The following is a 17498-nucleotide window of genomic DNA, read 5'->3' on the forward strand; positions in this document are numbered from 1 at the left end:
AAATTAGGTATGCCTAGCTAGTTCTTTTGCCTCCAGAACTGCTTCAAGAGTAGAAGAGTTCACGTTGCCATCTTGCACATCAGTTTTACTGAGCTTTTATTTTCAGTGTTCCTGTTAGCTTTAAGTTATCTGGCTGTTCTGGTTAACTGCTTGGATCACATACAGTATGACACTCTTGCCGTCACTTGCGGCGCGTCTGGGGACCTCCAGTCAGCCTATGTCCCATCACAATACACTGACCTTGAATTGGGTGGCACCTGTCACAGATCCAAGTTCACGGCTGAGTAATCTGTCTCCACGAAGCAGTACAGTATATACACCTTTTTTGGTGTCATGTGATGCTGAAATGCATGCCGGCTTGCTTGGCAGGCCTGTTAGAAAAGAACAAGAGCAAGGCGGGCTTCTGAGCAGACCGACACAGATGCTCGGATAAGGGTGTGGCCTGGTATTGGCCCGTCGGAATGCAACCCCATCAAGACTGTACATGCTCAACATACATTGACATGCCTGAAAGCTTGTTCAATATGAGCTTCAGGTCAATTTTCACAACATTGTACTTCACTTCTATAGCAAGATTGACTGACATTGCAGGATGTGAAACATATTTGTGGATCCTTCTACTGAGGAACCCGTCAGACCCGCAGGATTAAAGTCAACTACTGTAGATAATTTAAAAGGCGTCGTGATTTTTAAGGCGTTGCGACTCACAGAAGGACCAGACATCATTTTTTTGAGTTTGAAATGTTTTTAGCCAGTGTAAAAAATAGAACAATAGAGAGTAAACTGGTCAAGTAGCAAACTGTGGAGATGGAGCTCCTTTGAGGTCTTGGGAGAGTGCAGCCAAAGGGCTTTGAAGGCTGCTATCAAAAGCCCAAGAGAAAGCCAAACCGGAAACCCAACAGTGCAAAGGAAAACAAGCTCCGCTGGAGATTAATGTCATCCTGACGGCCCGCCTACAGGAAGCGCGGAGGGTTCGAGCCTGGACCCGGGACACTCACACCAGAATACCTGCGGGCACCAGTCTGCCAGGCAAGGAGACTGAAAGGCTTGGTGAAGCTGGCCTAGGGGACTGGGAGACATGTGGAGAGTGATATGGGCCACTGGAAGGAGTGGTGAAGTCGACATATGACACTCTGATAAGAGGTTGCAATGGCACAAGGAACTGGGAGGACTGGTGGGTAGGCAGATATACCAAATCATCCGTCTATTCATCCATCCATCCATCCATCCATCGTTAAACCACTTATCCAGCACAGGATCATCAGGGGGTGGAGCTTAGGCATTACACAGAAGCTGGAGGCCCTAGATAGTACAGGAATAAAATATAAACCCCTCATACACATATGGTACCAAACCTGCAATCCTGGACATATAAGGTACTGATCATCCCCACTGGGTCACTATGTTCCGTTCAGGAATGACACACTCAGCACTTCTGGCAGATTGACCTTATCACATTAGGATAACCATATTACATTACATCCGTCTGTCTCCCATAGCCATTTATCCAATACAGGGTCATACCGAGGATGGAGCCAATCACAGAGAGCAGGGAGTCACATGGCAGGGGTCACATGACAGGGGACTCCCAGGACAGGCTGTTGCTCCTTCGCAGGGCTGGCAGTACATGGGCAAGTCACTAGTTCAGCTACCCACATGCAAACCCAGACTAGGGAGCACTAATCGAACCAGCAACTTTAGCGGTGCTGTCCACTGAGGCAGCATGCACTGAAGCTACTGAGGCATCGTACTCTGGTGCAGAATTACATTGCCTTGTGGATTCCTGCATCATCCCGGGTCAGAAGAAGAATCGATGTTTGGCCTGGCTTTTGTACAAGGCAAACGCACTTTGAAGTGCTAACACGCTTATGGAGAAGCAGAGATCTTCAGGGACAACGCCTCTCCCTGCCAGCAGGGGGCGTGCAGCCCGCATCCGGCCATTGTAGGGGATGGTGAGGCTGGAAGGGGGGCACAAAGAGACAGCACCTCTAAGACTGTGCCATGTTTCACGGTCCTTCGAGTGGCCAGCCAGCTGCCCTGGCCAAGGAGCTGCTGGTGAGCCCTGCTGCCTCTGCTGCCTCTGCTGCCTCTGCTGCCTCTGCTGCCTCTGCTGCCTTTGCTGCCTCTGCTGCCTTTGCTGCCTCTGCTGCCTCTGCTGCCTCTGCTGCCTGCCGCCCTTTGTTTGCTCCTCGTAACGGGGTCTTATTAGCCCCCGTTACGGAGCCGACGCCTGGCACGCATATAGTGATTAATGGCCTCCCCGTGCTGACAGGAATCACATTTTCCGTTGTGGCCTGGCTGTCTGTGTGTGTTTTTGCCTATATAACTGCCCACGTATAAGAGTCCCGTCCCATGTGCAGCCGTCTGTCTGAATTATTCACCAGTTTTCCATAGCCGCTTCTCCTGTGCAGGCTTGCAGGGATCCGGGGCCTCTCCCCAATTTGGTAACTCCAATTCACTTTAGCATGTTTATGGACTGTGGTAGGAAACCGGAGAAGCTAAAGGAAACCCCACAACCACAGGGGGAGAACGTGCAAACTCCACTGGCATAGAGCCGGAGTCGAGACCCGAGTTACATGTCTAAGTTATACGGAATGATCCTTAGCTTTCCCGGCCTAAGTTTGTGTACCGCTGTGTTTGTACATATAAGGCTGTGCAGATTTGGCTTGTGTTTGCCGATCCGTCCGTCCGCTGACTTGCACTGATAACATTTGTGGGAGTAGAGGAACATAAAATCCTTGCTGCTGCATTGTCCAGGGTGAGTAAAGCACCCCCCTCCGTGGGACGCATTTCTTGCATTGTATGCTGTGGGCTTTGTCCACCAGTAACCATGAGTCACGTTGGAAATGGGACATTAGAGCCCAAAGCTGCATGACAGGTGTGCTGGTTTACTTTTAGCCCATTTCCTCCATGCGGTGGAAAAGGGTCGTTGTCCTGAGAGGAAGTCTATGGTCATTAATTTAACACCTACATCTGCGTTTATATTTGATGCGCGCACGTTTATTCACACTCACGCTGGTCCGGGAGTCAGTCTGGTCACTAAATGAAGACGTGTCGCAATACTTCCCCTTCTGTCAGGGATATATCCAGCATCTGCTCTGGCTGGGGCGGGGGAGGGGCCGGGCATGACTGACAGGTAGGGAAGAGGCGCTGAATGGGGATGAGCGCGACAGAGGGGGGGCTGCTCGGGGACTCGTGCATGGGACAGACGCACATTACATAGTTTGCAAAAAGATAGCAGTGATTATTGTACGTGCTGAGTGCTTGGCTGTCAGTGATGGGGGGGGTCAGATGTTAAGGGGACAGTGTCAAAATTAATCGTGACCCCTGACTGTATCGCTGGTTTCTGCGGTGCTCAGCGCAGAGCAGCGGGCGCTTAGGGCCGTGATGCCAACCTCGCTGTACTCTTACCTCAGCACTGTGGCATGCAGCGGGACACATGACCCACTCGCTCACTTTTCCCCCACGCATTCTCTCTCCTTCACTCTGCTCCCCCTCTTCTCTTCCTCTCTGCTTTTCCCCCCTTTCTTCCTGCCCGCCTCGTGGAGCAGGGTGGATGGGAGATGTGGACCGAGGGATGGAAAGAGATGGATGAGATGGAGGGAATCTGGCGAACGAGGCACCGATGCCAAGTTACTCCGACAGAGTCTGGCCGGCTCCTGCTCTGCAGTCAGAGAGGCAAACTCTCCTCAACAGCAGCTCTCAGTGCACGTGTGTTATGTTTACATTACATTGTGGGAACCAAATGTTCCCCACAATGTAATAAAAACCTGTTATTTTGACATCGTGGGGGGCATTTTTCAGGTCCCCACAAAGATCTGTGAATGTTATCAAAAAACGAAAAAAGCCAATTTGTTTGATTACGTTTGGTTAAGGTTAGGGCTGGGTAGGGGTTAAGGTTGTCATGTTGGGACTAGAGTTCCCATGTCATGTTGGGATAAAAGTCCCCATAAAGATATAATTACAAACCTGTGAATGTGTGTGTGTGTGTGTGTGTGTGTGTGTGTGGTGTGACAGTGAAAGAGCCATTTTGTTTGAGCCTACGAATCGACCTGCTCTGTAGAGAATCTGATTTACAGTGGATGTCTAATCTTATTGCGTAAAATATGGGCAATGCAAATATTTTTTCCTGTGATATTTATTTCCCCAAATTTGGAACATAGTTTTCATTGAAATAAAATGTTCTTACATTTGTATCACCTGACTCTAACACATTCTCACACAGAGAGCACCTCTTTGCCACGATATTACATGGGTGCGTTTCCATGATTAAATTAACTACCAGCATTTGGCAAACGACTCTAATTCACCATGAATTCCACCCCAGCTCCAGGGGATCCGCGTGACATGGAACAGACTAAATACATCCCTGAATGTGAAGAGTGTGCAGCTCTGTGCCTCTGAAATCGCCAGGCATTTCCTCAAGCAGCTCCTGGAAAGCCAGCAAAAAATGTTATTAAAAAAGCCTGTATTACACAACGATTATAAATTGTAAAATTCCAAAAAAACAGCAGGAAAACTCATCAGCTCCCTCCCTTTGGGTGTTGCAGGATTACATACCTGTTTCCCTTACATCTTGCTTTTGGATTTTTGCAAACCCACCACCATATATGGCCCAGTGAGCGGCGCAGTTGTGTCGCACCTCCAGGGTTGCAGGTTCGAGCTTCACCCCTTCCCTCTTTGCCTGTCAGTGTGTGTGCCCTTTGTTCAACTTGCACCACATCCAGGGTGCCCCCCCCCCACCTTGGAGCCTGTGCTGCCTGGGGTGGACATTTGGAGGAAGAATATATATATACGCAAACACCGACAAAATTCAAAAAGTCCCAGCATGGCATTTGTTCAAGATCCAGTGTAAGAGCTTCATAGTGACTTTGTCCAGGAGGGGGCAGTATTGAGATCCTAGGAACCTTGATAAGAGGTCTAGGCCTGTAGGAGATGTTTTAGCTTCTCCTTCATGTTCTCCTTAGATGAATTGCAGTCTCTTAAATAGTGATAGCGCATGTGCACCCATTTGATGAATTGGTATCCTTGCTCCCTCGGGTAGACTCGGGCCTATCACAGTTCTCGGTGTGATAAGTGCCTGTTGAAGATGGGTGTGTATATGCACTCAGGGTCAAGAGGTTCAGCTTCTGTGCGGCTAAGCATTAGAACAGCTAAGACGTGATTCTGAAGGTGGTGAGATTGTTGCCAGACTTGGTGGTTCCAGTGTCTCAGAAACAGTCACCCTCCTGGGATTCTCACACACTACAGCGTCTAGAGTTTATAAAGAATGGGGCAATAAACAACAGCCACCGAGCCAGCAGTGTTCCTGCGGCTGGAAACACCTCGCTAATGAGAGAGGTCAGAAGAGAATGGCCAGGCTCATTACAGCTAAAGGCTAACAATAACAGCTCGGGACAGTGTGTTCAGAAAGGACTCAAAAAACTCACAGCTGGTCATCACTTAAAGCAGTTCTGGAGGCAAAAGTGGGTCCTACCTGGTACTTAGTCGGCAAACCTAATAAAGTGGCCACTGATTGTAGACAGATAGCAACTGCAAAAAGAATGTGCTGTTTGATTTTACTTTCACAGTTTATTATACACAGCTGGATAATTTATCGAAGAAACTTCCATCCATCCATCCCGCTCTCCCTCATCCATCCATCCATCCATCCATCTAATCAGCTGCTTATCCTGATTGGGGTTACAGCCAAAGGCACTCACTGAAATGAATTTGAGTTCTCCCCGTTTAATTCCCCTGTACCACCTACAGGTCTGGTTCCCATTAGCCGTGGTTTCCTGCAGGAGCAGAGGCCTGCCAGTCCCCTTACAACATTCCTCCATTAGCAGCGTCGATCAGGCGCTGGGGAGGTGCCCTTATTGTGAGCACTTGTTTTCTTCCCCTGTCTTTGACTTTTTTCGAACCAAAACAAACTCGCCTATTTCCCTTGACCATCACAGCGCTTTACCTCATGGCCTCCAAGTCAGCGATCGCTTGGCGTAGTAACCGAGCCACTCGAGGACCCCGCCCTCAGCCCCCCGGGGGGTAACAGGTGTAACCGAATTTCATTCAGGAATCTCGCCGGATCCTTAACGGAACCAGTCTGTTTGGCGCTAGGTGTGGCACGGTGTTAAAACTCTCCTACCTCCGCAGATAATCTTTCTGTCTTACGTTTGCTCATTTTGTGTGGTTAGCAACAGGCACTGTGCGGATTAAAGTAACTAAATACAAACCCATTATGTTGGGAAAAAAAACCCACTTCAGTCGTATAAGGGACCTACTTACCGTGGAGTGTGCTCAGGGAACTGGCCTTATTAGTCAAAGACATCGTTTTAACAGTCTGCAAATGTTGACTGTTTCCTCGGATATCAGCATCTCAGGTTCTGTGTGCAGAGACAGTACGTGTGCATGTGAGCGACACAGATCAGCAAGTACCGGGCCGGTGCTCAAACACAATTCAACTCAAATGGAAATTAAAAATATAAAACAGAAAAAAAGCACAGGCTTCAGTGGTTTCTCATTTCCTGTCACCTACCAGGCATCTGTTTCAGCCATTTGGGTCACACCTTTACCAAAGAGGTGGTGCAGAGATGTGGCTGGCCCAGCGCCAGAGGGGCATAGGGTCAGGCTCTAGGCGGGATCTACTCAGGCCTCAGGCAAAGCCTTCAGTGTGATTTTGCCCGGCTGTGTGAAGCTAAGAGCTAAATCAGCCACATGTGCGCTTCTTATGGTGTGTGAGTGTTAACAAGCAGGAACCCCCCCACCCCGCAGGCCCACACCGGGGTAGGCAGGAAGGACTGGGTAAGATTTGCAAATGGGCCACAAAAACCACAGCGGAAATTGCGTACTTTCTCAACAGACTTTTACTGGCGCCAGTGAGAGTGTGGGTTCAACTGCCGAGCCCATGGTTATAAAAGGACATGATGCTGTACCTTTGAACAACATATTCAACTGTTTGAGAACATTTGACAATATTAAAAAAAATCACTCATACAGGCAAACAGATTAACCTTAGCTGAAAAAGTATTTTTATAGTAATTAAATGACATTACAGTAAGTCATTGGGTTACGGAAATCCAACTTACAAACAGACTGCCATGAAAATGATCCATCCATTTCCTGTAACCACTTACCCTATTCAGGGTTGTGGGGGTCTGGAGCCTATGGGCACAAGGCAGGGAACAGCCCAGGATGGGGCTCCAACCCCTCACAGGACACACTCACACCTACAGTACATGTAATTTGGTGTAATTTGGTCCACAATTTTGTCAGATCTCATTATCATTAACGCTGTTCCAGTTTCTCTATAAATGTGACTTAAACACAGACTAAAGAATGGATCTCGTTCAAAACCCAGGGACTGTCTGTATATAATAATTCATGTTATGTTATATTAGACATTATATAATATTTTAATTGAATGTATCCTTGAATATAATTTAAGTTATGGCATGGGCAGAAAAATAATACTTATATGACTGTCTGTCCTAGTTCCTCCCATGTGCAGGTTTGCCCCAAAAGTCTCTAAACATCAGGCCTGGCATCTGCTCAAGGGCGCCCCCTACCCTGGGCCTCCGGGACCACGATCGGTTTCACCACATTGCACTGGGGTGGATGACGGTTGTGTATTTTGTTAATGCCATTTATTAATATTACTGAACAAAAAATTACTATTTTATAAAAATCTGTCTCTCTTGGGCTGATCCATTTCCGGCAGCCCAACAAACGGTATATTGTGTTAAGTAAAGGTGTTTTTCTGCAGACTAAACCGGGTTGACCAAGTGCTTAAGGTGTTGGACTTAAGATACGATGGGTTTGAACCCCACATCAGACTTTGGGCGCTGGTGAGGGGCTCAGCAGGCTAAGCCTCTGTACCTGTGATGAGAAGGTTGCTGACTCAAGGCCTGGCCTTGGTAGAACAGTCACATGTCCGCGGGCCCTGGACCAAGGCCCTTAACCCCCAGATCCAGGGGTGCTGCATGTTAGCTGACCCTGTGCTGTGACCCCCCAGGCTATGGACAGCAATATGGGGTCTGCAAATAGAAATATACCAATGTAATGGCACTTGTGAAAATGGCAAACCAAAGGATTTATCACAAAAAACAACACTTGCTTTTGATGGCACCATTTGGATAATTGTATGTCAGTGTGCACGAACCCTGCAGGCAGACCTCCTAAGGGTGCTGGGGGGGTGGCTAAACTTCGCTGGAGAATGCTGGAGCTACTGAAATTCCCAGATGTTTCCTATTTCTGAAGATTTTTCTTTCAAACAGGTTGATTTCAGGTAATTTTTTCAGATGCCATGTAGCGGTGATAGAAAAATGCTCTAAAACGGCAAAACTTAAGTCTTTTTTTAGGGTAAAACTTAAACATGGATGCGTGAGAAAGCAAAGGGCTTGTGGGAGTGTGGGAGGATCATTCTAAATGCGTGAGACTCCCGCGAAATGCGTGAGACTTGGCAGGTCTGTGTGCGTCTGCAGTGACGAACACCTACATAGGGGCAGGGCCTTAACGGTAGAAAAAGTTACAGTTTTTAATTGGATAAATTCCCCTCAGGGATTAATAAAGTTTATCTATTTACCAGCAACACATTTATTGTGAGCAGTCACACCAAGACAGGTTTCCTGTACTTGGGCTGTACATGTCGAATAGAGTTGATCCTGGTTCAGGAACAGGACATGTTTCTCACCTTAACTGAGCCACAAATCAAGAACAGGATTATCTGATGTTCCTGCCGGGTTTTGGACCGGCCTCACAATCACACTCACTTCCACACGTGTGCACTTTCTTGCAGCTGAACTAAGGCGTAGGTGCACATGCGTGCAAAGCAGTGCCTTGTGACTTACGCTCACACTGACTGGATGAAGGGTCATTGCAGTTCACACTAAGAAAAGGACATTCGTATTGTCTGCACATTTCCTGCTCAGCCACTGATTGGTGAAACTGAGGGCATCCTGCACTGCGCTCCAGTTACAGGGAAACAGCAAATTTCAGCAGAATTACACTGTAATCGAAGTTAGCTGAGATTCCACTCCATACTGCAGGGATCCTACACTGTACTGTACTCACCATTTGCAGAGATCCTACACTGTACTGTACTCACCATTTGCAGAGATCCTACACTGTACTGTACTCACCATTTGCAGTGATCCTACACTGTACTGTACTCACCATTTGCAGAGATCCTTTACTGTATTCTATTGTCTGCCTTCTGTCTGTGTTTGAATTTTCTAGGAACAGAGATATGCTCAATGTGCAAATCAAACAGAACATTTTCTGACATTTAATGCAGAACAGGCAGCACTGAGAGCAATAATAATAAAAAAATAACATTTGCATAAAGATTCTGTAAGTCATTTGTGTCTGGTTACTTCCAATATCCCGCGTCTAAATTCATTATGGCAGCAATTTCATGTATTTTAATATATTTAATGCAGTCCAGGCGATACTGTGAAACGTCTTGCAGTAGAAAGCCTTGATCTTGGTGAATGGGAATTGTGGGTAATGAACAGTCAGACAGTTGCATCCAGGATTCGGTCCTCATTAAGTGAGGCACAGGCTGATCTCTGGACTCTACAGCAATTATCACTCGTGATGTCCCCCAGTCCTAATGACACGCTGGGATTTGCTGGGGTATACAGTACCACGGTGAGCGAGGCAGACTGGAACGGCATGGGGTAAGATGAGATGTGGAGAGCAGGCCGATGCAGATGTTGGTGATGTTTGTAGAGTCACCGTGTGGGTATGGCAGCACCTTATAAACTGTCTGTTAAACCAGAAGACTCAATTTTCAGCTATTGACACGTAGGGTGGTCATATTCAGGTCTGATAGAGGTGAAGAGGACTGGTCCTGGTCCAATCAGGATTATGGTCTACGTATCTTCAGTGGACTTGACCACAGTTGTCTCAGCACTAGTAAGAGCCCAGCAGCCCAGGTCACAGGTTTTTCAGGGGTGTTGTTGTGGTCCTATCAGCTGTCCTATTGCAGTCGTGGTCCTATCAGATGTCATAGACGTCCAACAGACTGGGTCACGGTCAGTGGTGTAAAGTACTTGAGTAAATGGACTTTGTTACTGTACTTAAGTATTTTTTTGGCTACTTTGTACTTGTACTGAGTATCAAAAATATAAGCAACTTTTACTCTCTACTCCACTACATTTGTGACTGAATATATGTACTCTTTACTCCACTACATTTGAACGGACGCTTACCGTTACTCGCTACATTGTGATTGCGTGCGACAAGTCAGGATCTTTATCTACCACGGCTAATTTCTTCAAGTATGTCTGGCTGCAGCCTGCAGGAGGGCAGGGTTGGACATCCAACCCCGCCCACATCCAACCCGGCCCATTCGTACCGCGAAAGCCACGCCCTTGTCCAACACGTCTTAAAGCGGAAGCCAAAGCGAACTCGCAGAACGGAATCGTTGTAGTACCTGTTATGTCATTAAGTTAAAAATCTTTAGTATCCCAGTGTAATAACAGTGCTATCTATTATTTATTATTTTGTTTGTTAATGTTTCTGCTAGACACACTATTGACTGTCAATTACTGCACAAAGATTTTACTGTGGGACCCGCATGGTTGTTTGTGGTTGTTTTGCTGCTGGTTAAATGTTTCCATCAGTTAGCTGACTATCTAGCCGACTCACTACCAAAACTATGGTAACTAGGTAAAGACCTTCTTGCTGATAATATAGCTTCCATGTAGTTAACAAGACTTGACACTTAAAGACTTTGTGCGTCATCAGATATTACTGTCTGCTCAAACGACTGTTCAGCTTGCTTCCTATGGGTTACTAGTTATTAGCTAGTTAGCAAAGCCACTGTGGTAGCATCCATTAAGGCTGTGCGATATAGCAAAAATATTTTTATCATGATCATATCAAACAATATTGATAATTATCATGGTGTAATTCAAGTCATTATTTTATTACTATGAGTGCTCCATTTTTGCTTGAAATACCCTTAAGAATTGCCCTTAAGAATTGCCCTTAAAACACCATTAAAGTCAGCTCTGAATTAGTTTTTTTTATTAGTTTTTTTTTATTGTTTTACCTTTTTTTTGAACATTTGAGTTTGACTGAGACTGACTTTTTGTTCTATTTTCTTCTGCCATTTTGAAACATTGAGGTGTTCAATTTAATGTCTATATTAGGAAATAAAGCCTCATAAATAAATAGTTCCTTGTTTTCCACATTTCTTGGTGTTCTTTGAGCCTACATTCAGTACGAGTAAAATACTTAAGTTCTTTTAAAATTGGATACTTTACGACTTTTACTCAAGTCTTATTGGAATTGGTGACTTGTAACTTGTAATGGAGTAATTTATACAGTAAGGTATCTGTACTCTTACTCAAGTATGGTTTTCAGGTACTCTTTACACCTCTGGTCACGGTCCAATAAGGATACTGTCCAGTTTCTCAGCATCCGAGGGTGGCCACAGTGTGCAGAATGTGTGTGTGTGTGTGTGTGTGTGGGGGGGGGGGGGGTATGAAGACTACATGCTTTTCTTATCTGACCCCCCTCCATCATTTTCCCACAGCAATGCCAACCCCGCCGCCAAGTCACCGGCGCCTGACTGGCCCTGTGCTCCTGAATCATCTACCCAGCCTGTGTTTTCCTCCAGCTGAGAGTCAGGGGGCACATTGTTGGCGTCACACTGGGAGGGGGGCCCAGTGGGATGGGGGCCCAGTGCCGGAGCTCGGATATTGGGCGGACACACAGTCTGTTTGGGGGGGGGGGGGGCACCGTCCATCCCCTGCACACCTGTAAACACACCCATGTCTCCAAGGTTCTCTAATGCTCACTTTGGATACGGATAACTTGTGGGCCCATATTGGGGGAGAAAAGGGAAGACTTTCAGGGGTCCAGACACTAGGGGGCGCCCAGTTGGATTTACATTTAGTAGAATTTTCCCAGGGCCCAGCTGTGTCTTTCTGTGGCCCTGGACAGAGTTAATTCCCCGCTGCCCAGCCATGTGTTTCAGGGTTGGGGAGGTATATCTGGTCAGAGATGTTCCCTCCCCCATCTCAGGCTGGTCTACGCAAAGCCAGCATCTGCTGCTGTGTACATCTGTTGTCTGCTAGGTACCGTGGTAACCAGCACCAACATCTGAGGCCTAAGCTGGCCGTGAAGTCCTGAGGCCAAATTCTGGGAAGGAGAATAAAAGAGAAAAGTGTGCCGGGCTTCTGCTCCTGGCCGCTTTTCGTATCGAGAGCTAGTGGAGCCACAGGGATGGAGAACCTGGAGCCAGCTAAAGCGTAGCTAGACGTTAGCCGGAGCTAATCCGCTGGAGGAGAGGGTGAAGCCTGGAGGTATCCTGGTGATGTGGGGGTTCTGAGGCTCACAGGGGACTCCGGCATGAGCTCCGAGAGGGGGAAGAGAAAACAGACAAGCACTCCAAAGTGGAGATGTAAAGAGGCACCTCCTCAGATATGCTTGGGAAAAATGAGTCCTGAATACACAGTGATCTGAGATGTCATTTTCTGGTCATTTTCTTATTCCTCATATCTTAAATCATCCTTTACTTTTTCACAATAGTTCATAGCAGTAGAACGGAAGCTGCGGTGGAATTAATCTGTCAATGTTCCACATCTGAGTCGCATTATTATCTTGTATTCCAGGAACACCTGAGTCAGGCACTGGCAGAGACGCGGGGAGAGCTCTGCAAAGCGGCAGAGAGCGAGGGACCTGGGTGGCGGGGTCTAGCAGAGTCACGGCACACGCCTCGCTGACGTTAATGTCATAGGCACCCGACACGTCGGCCATGCCGCACTTCCGGATCCAATCAGCTCGCCGACTGTTAATCAGCAGTGGGGTCCCAGAGGCTTCATCACGGCCGGTGGTGTCGACTGCCACTGACAGACCCGCCCACTGCACATTAATCAGCCAATCAATGGGTGGATGGGGGTGGAGGGGAGGGTGAAAATGCAATGAATTTATAGTCAGATATTCATGATGAATTAAATGGAGAGGTGTCAGAATGAGCCATGTTGCGGGTGTCCAACAACACTGCACGGCTTTGCTGTTCCTCCAGTGATCTCCCGCGCCGGCTCTATACTCTGCCCAGCTGTGGATCCATCTGCTAGAGTTTTTTTTCCTGTCTTTTCCTCGAGCATCTGGACTGCAGTTAACTTGACTCTCCATTTTTATTTCCATTCCGTCTGTTCCCCCGGTCAGGCCTCTCTAATCCAGCAGTCTGCCAGAGTTTGCTTAGCATGTGGAGGGTGGGGGCAGGGGAGCGTGGTTACAGGAATCGGGGCTGTTTTTTATTGGCTCTCACCATAACGGCTGCCCCCCATGCACAGGGTTAGAGTGGCGATAACCCCGGCCAAGCGTGACCCCAGGGAGGCTGCAGCAGCCATGGAGATGCATGATTTACTAAAGGGGGCGGAGCCATTTTGTTTTGGGTTTGTTTTTTTTTTTGGGGGGGGGGGGGGTGATGAAATTGTGAAAGTTGAAAACAACACCGTGAGCGACTGATGCATAATAATGTCTTCGCAGGAAAACATACAAGATGTGTTGCGGGAAGTCGACATGGTCTGATGAGTCACATGCAAGAGCGCCTTCAGTTCCCAGGAAGTTAGGGGCCGTGTGGCAATAGCCTGTCTCTCTGCCGTCCACTTGCATTTTCCTGGACTGGGAGTGGCCACTTTGCGACACCAGCACGCTCCGTCCATAAGCGATGAGCGGCTGAACGAGGCATTGTTCAGAATGAGGGTTATTTTAATGGCAAATCCTTAGCGATAGCGAGAGTGTGGCAGCTTCATAACCAAAGGCTTTAGCCATGGGCGGGACTGTTCCGGTCATTGTGATCCGCGTCTGATTAAGCCGCGATTGTCTCCACAGCCCATGAACGGTCTGGCACAGCATTCGAACAATAACGTTACTGATGCCCTCCGAGGATAAACAAGCAACGTCACTCCCAGGCCGGCTATCTCTTCTGCTGTCCAATCAGGGCGCATCGGCGCTTTATAGAAACACAACGTCAAAACGGGCCAAATTCTATCTCCACTGTACCTCACTGACTCGGTCTGAATGGGCCCGGTGGGTGTACTGGAATCTGACTGGGCTCTTTGGGGATGGCCCCTGTTCCCGGGCCACGCTCGCTGGATGACATCCCAAAGTGAGCCTGGCTGGCCTTGTCCATAGCTTCACCAGCAAGGCAGAGTCGCCCAGGCAGGTGATTAACACAGCGCTTAAAGCACAGACCCAGCAAGCAGCTCCTGCCCGTTCCATAGACAGATAAATGCACAGTCCGCAACAGGAGACTCTCCCAGTCATTAGCACTTAACAAGACCCAGTTCTTTGTAGTCTTGGCAGGAGAGTGAAGACTGCTTCTGGATTACTGCTGCAAGCAGGAAGGTGCAGATGATTACAGCAGCCCAGATTACAGAATCCTGCTTTCCCATTGAATTCCTGTAGCCAGGATTATGGTCATCTGGATCTGTAGTTACTGTATAATACATTTCTGTGTGTTGGATCAGTGCAGCCTCTATGCTACTTTCTTGCATGCTTGATTACTGTAGCCTGCATCGTTGTTTGCTACTTTCTTGCATGCTTGATTACTGTAGCCTGGACTACTTCAGACTGGATTCTTGGAGCCTGGTTTATTTATTGGATGCACTTTATTTCTGGATTCTGGATTACTGCCACAGTGCCTGGTTACTGAAGTCTGAGGTAGAGCATAATTTTCTTGGATGGATTATTGTAGGCGGAATAATTTTATGTCTGATTCTTCATTTTACCGTTTGCTAGAATAACTGACAACGGAGGAAATGTCAACAAACAGGCCAGGAGACACGCAGACCTGTAATGGGCAGGCAGGTCGGCAGATAGATCTTGAAGAAGTACAGGGACAGACAGACGGGCAGGTTGAGAGACACTGGCAGGTGTGTGTGTGGGGGGGGGACAGCGGGCAGCTGCAGGCGTGGAAGCGCAGGGTGTGACGGCTGCTCTGCCATGCCTCGCATTCCTAAGACCAGGCCTGTGCTGCTGTGTTTATTCTCCCGCGTGAGACGACCCCGAAAGGGAAGCGCTTTATGGGATTAAAGAGAAGCTCCTCTGGAGGACGCCTCGCTGCAGTGTCGCAGTGGGGTCCCGGGGGCTGCCTGCCACTGCCGCAAATGCCCTGTTTAATCCAGCTGCCGGCCTGGGCATTGTAGGCAGTGGCAAAGCAAGAAAATACCACCCACGGGCATGGCACCGCAGCTGGTCCGCAGTGCTGCGATGTGCTTCTAGGGTCGCAGACGGCACTGCGGCTGAGGCTGAGGCCCCAGAGCACGAGGCCCCGGACCCCGATAGCGGTGTGAGCGCGTGGGCTGGGAAGGAGGCACAAAGGAGCGCCTGTGCTCCCTGCGCCCAGCGCAGCCGAGGGCTGTTTTCGGCAAGCTCCCCGCGGCAGAAGGCGGCCCCATGAATGCCAGCATTGTCGAGTGGCACAGCCTTGGAAGTGACGCCGCCCCCCCCATGTGGACACTGGGGGCCCCCGAGGGTTCAGAGTACCTGGCCTTAGCATTCGTTCACTGTGAAACCTGCTCATCCCACCCTGCTCAACAGCCTCCGGTTTCAGATTGAAGAGGGACATTTTAATGAGGGGGAACTGAGCTCAACTGCACAGAGTTTACATTACATACTTCTGGCAGTTTCCACTGTGATTTTAAAGGTGGCACATGGAGCAGAAGGTGAAACAGGGTCATTCTGGGGAGGGGGGAGGGAGGGGGGTCAGATGCAAGTACACATATAGCAGCCCGTGAATGCAGGCCATCTGCCCCACAGTCTGTGCATGCAGAACACCTTGACAGCAGTTGTTGCATGCAGACCACCTGTCCCCCAGCCCATACATACAGACCACATGTCCCGCAACCCATACATGCAGACCAGCTGTCCTCCAGCCCATGCATACAGACCACATGTCCCGCAACCCATATATGCAGACCACCTGTCCCCCCAGCCCATACATACAGACCACATGTCCCGCAACCCATATATGCAGACCACCTGTCCCCCCAGCCCATACATACAGACCACATGTCCCGCAACCCATATATGCAGACCACCTGTCCCCCCCAGCCCATACATACAGACCACATGTCCTGCAACCCATACATGCAGACCAGTTGTCCTCCAGCCCATGCATACAGACCACATGTCCCGCAACCCATGCGTGCAGATCACCTGTCCCACAGCCATGCATGCACACCACCTATTCCACAGCCCATACATTCAGACCATGTGTCCCACAGCCCATGCATACAGACCACCTGTCCCACAGTCTGTTCATGCAGACCACCTTGACTACAGTTTGCATAACATTGCAGCCTGCAGGGGAAAATGTAGCTATATGGGAGGTTAGTATGTGACACAATGCATTGTGAGTTAATGCAGTGGTCTCCATGTTTTTTACAGTGAGAGCTGCTTTCACAAGGAAAATAATCTGAGGTGCTACCAAGTTGCGATGGTATACTTTACTGGGGCGGGGGGTTTAGGGCGCCGCAATTGATTATGAATGTCTTAAATTTCAACCTGTTCATTGTGATTAACCATTCAGTGACCACTATGTTACACCATTGAAATGATATGTAAAATGAATAAGCTATTCACATAAGATAACTGCACCACACACTGTACTCTGGGGGGAACAGGATGGGGCTGGACCTGACTGACCGACCTCCCCATGGGGGAAGAGGGACAAATGCCAAGGGGAAGACTGTAAGTCCTCAGGGGTGTGGGAGTTGCGGGTCAAAGAGAAGACTTTCTGCAACATATCCAGAGGGGAGGGTCTGTGATTCAAAGGGAATGCATTCTATAGGTGTGCAGTGGGTGGGGTCACTGGCCCAAGGGGAGGCATTTCTTATTGTGACATCATTTCTGCTTTTCTCTTGTGTGGTTCCCAGGTGATGAAATGAGCTGCTGTCATCAGACTCCCTCTCGTCCTTCAAGAAATGCCTCAAGACCCATCTGTTCCATAAATTCCTCTACTATCCTGACGCCTCTTTACATTCCATATATGTCTGTAGTGTGCTCAATTGCCTCACTTGTACATCACTTCAGAGAAAAGCGTCTCCTATTATGCAAAATGTAAATGCTCTCTCTGACTCAAGTGAGTAGGTATGGTTTCAACATGGCTAAGGACTAAGTGAGCCCCAACCCCCCCATCTCCTAAACACACATGGTACTCTCACAATATTCTGCTGTCCCTACTGTCCATGTCTGAATACGCCCTTGCTCCAACTGCCCTGGACCACACCCTCACTGCCAGCACCCCTATACGTGGAGGTCTGTGGTTTGCCCCATTTACCTTGTGATGTTTTGCTCTTCCTTTATTAGTTGAATGGCGCACTCACTGCTCTGTGACCTGTGGCAGCTGCCACAAGCACACATTACTCTCACCATCTTGCATCTTAAGATTCCTCAACCTCAAATGGTTTCCCGTGATATTTTCTACTTCATGAAGACTGCTTGAAAGTATATGAATAGTTGGTGGGTGCATGTGTATAGCTTCTGAAGAACTTAAGATT

General features: G+C 48.4%; 1 long non-coding RNA gene across 2 annotated transcripts in view; it reads left to right on the top strand.

Annotated features, from left to right (window-relative positions):
- The first annotated feature begins 1569 nt into the window (after positions 1-1569).
- The window catches only part of LOC111857839 (uncharacterized), a 33360-nt gene continuing 17431 nt past the window's right edge, over positions 1570-17498 (top strand). For both annotated transcript variants that reach the window (XR_002841451.2, XR_002841450.2), the window contains exon 1: positions 1570-2055. This is a non-coding gene — a long non-coding RNA (uncharacterized lncRNA). The remainder of the gene's footprint in view (positions 2056-17498) is intronic.

This window comes from Paramormyrops kingsleyae, chromosome 9 (genome assembly GCF_048594095.1).
Source record: "Paramormyrops kingsleyae isolate MSU_618 chromosome 9, PKINGS_0.4, whole genome shotgun sequence".
NCBI classification, from domain to species: Eukaryota; Metazoa; Chordata; class Actinopteri; order Osteoglossiformes; family Mormyridae; genus Paramormyrops; species Paramormyrops kingsleyae.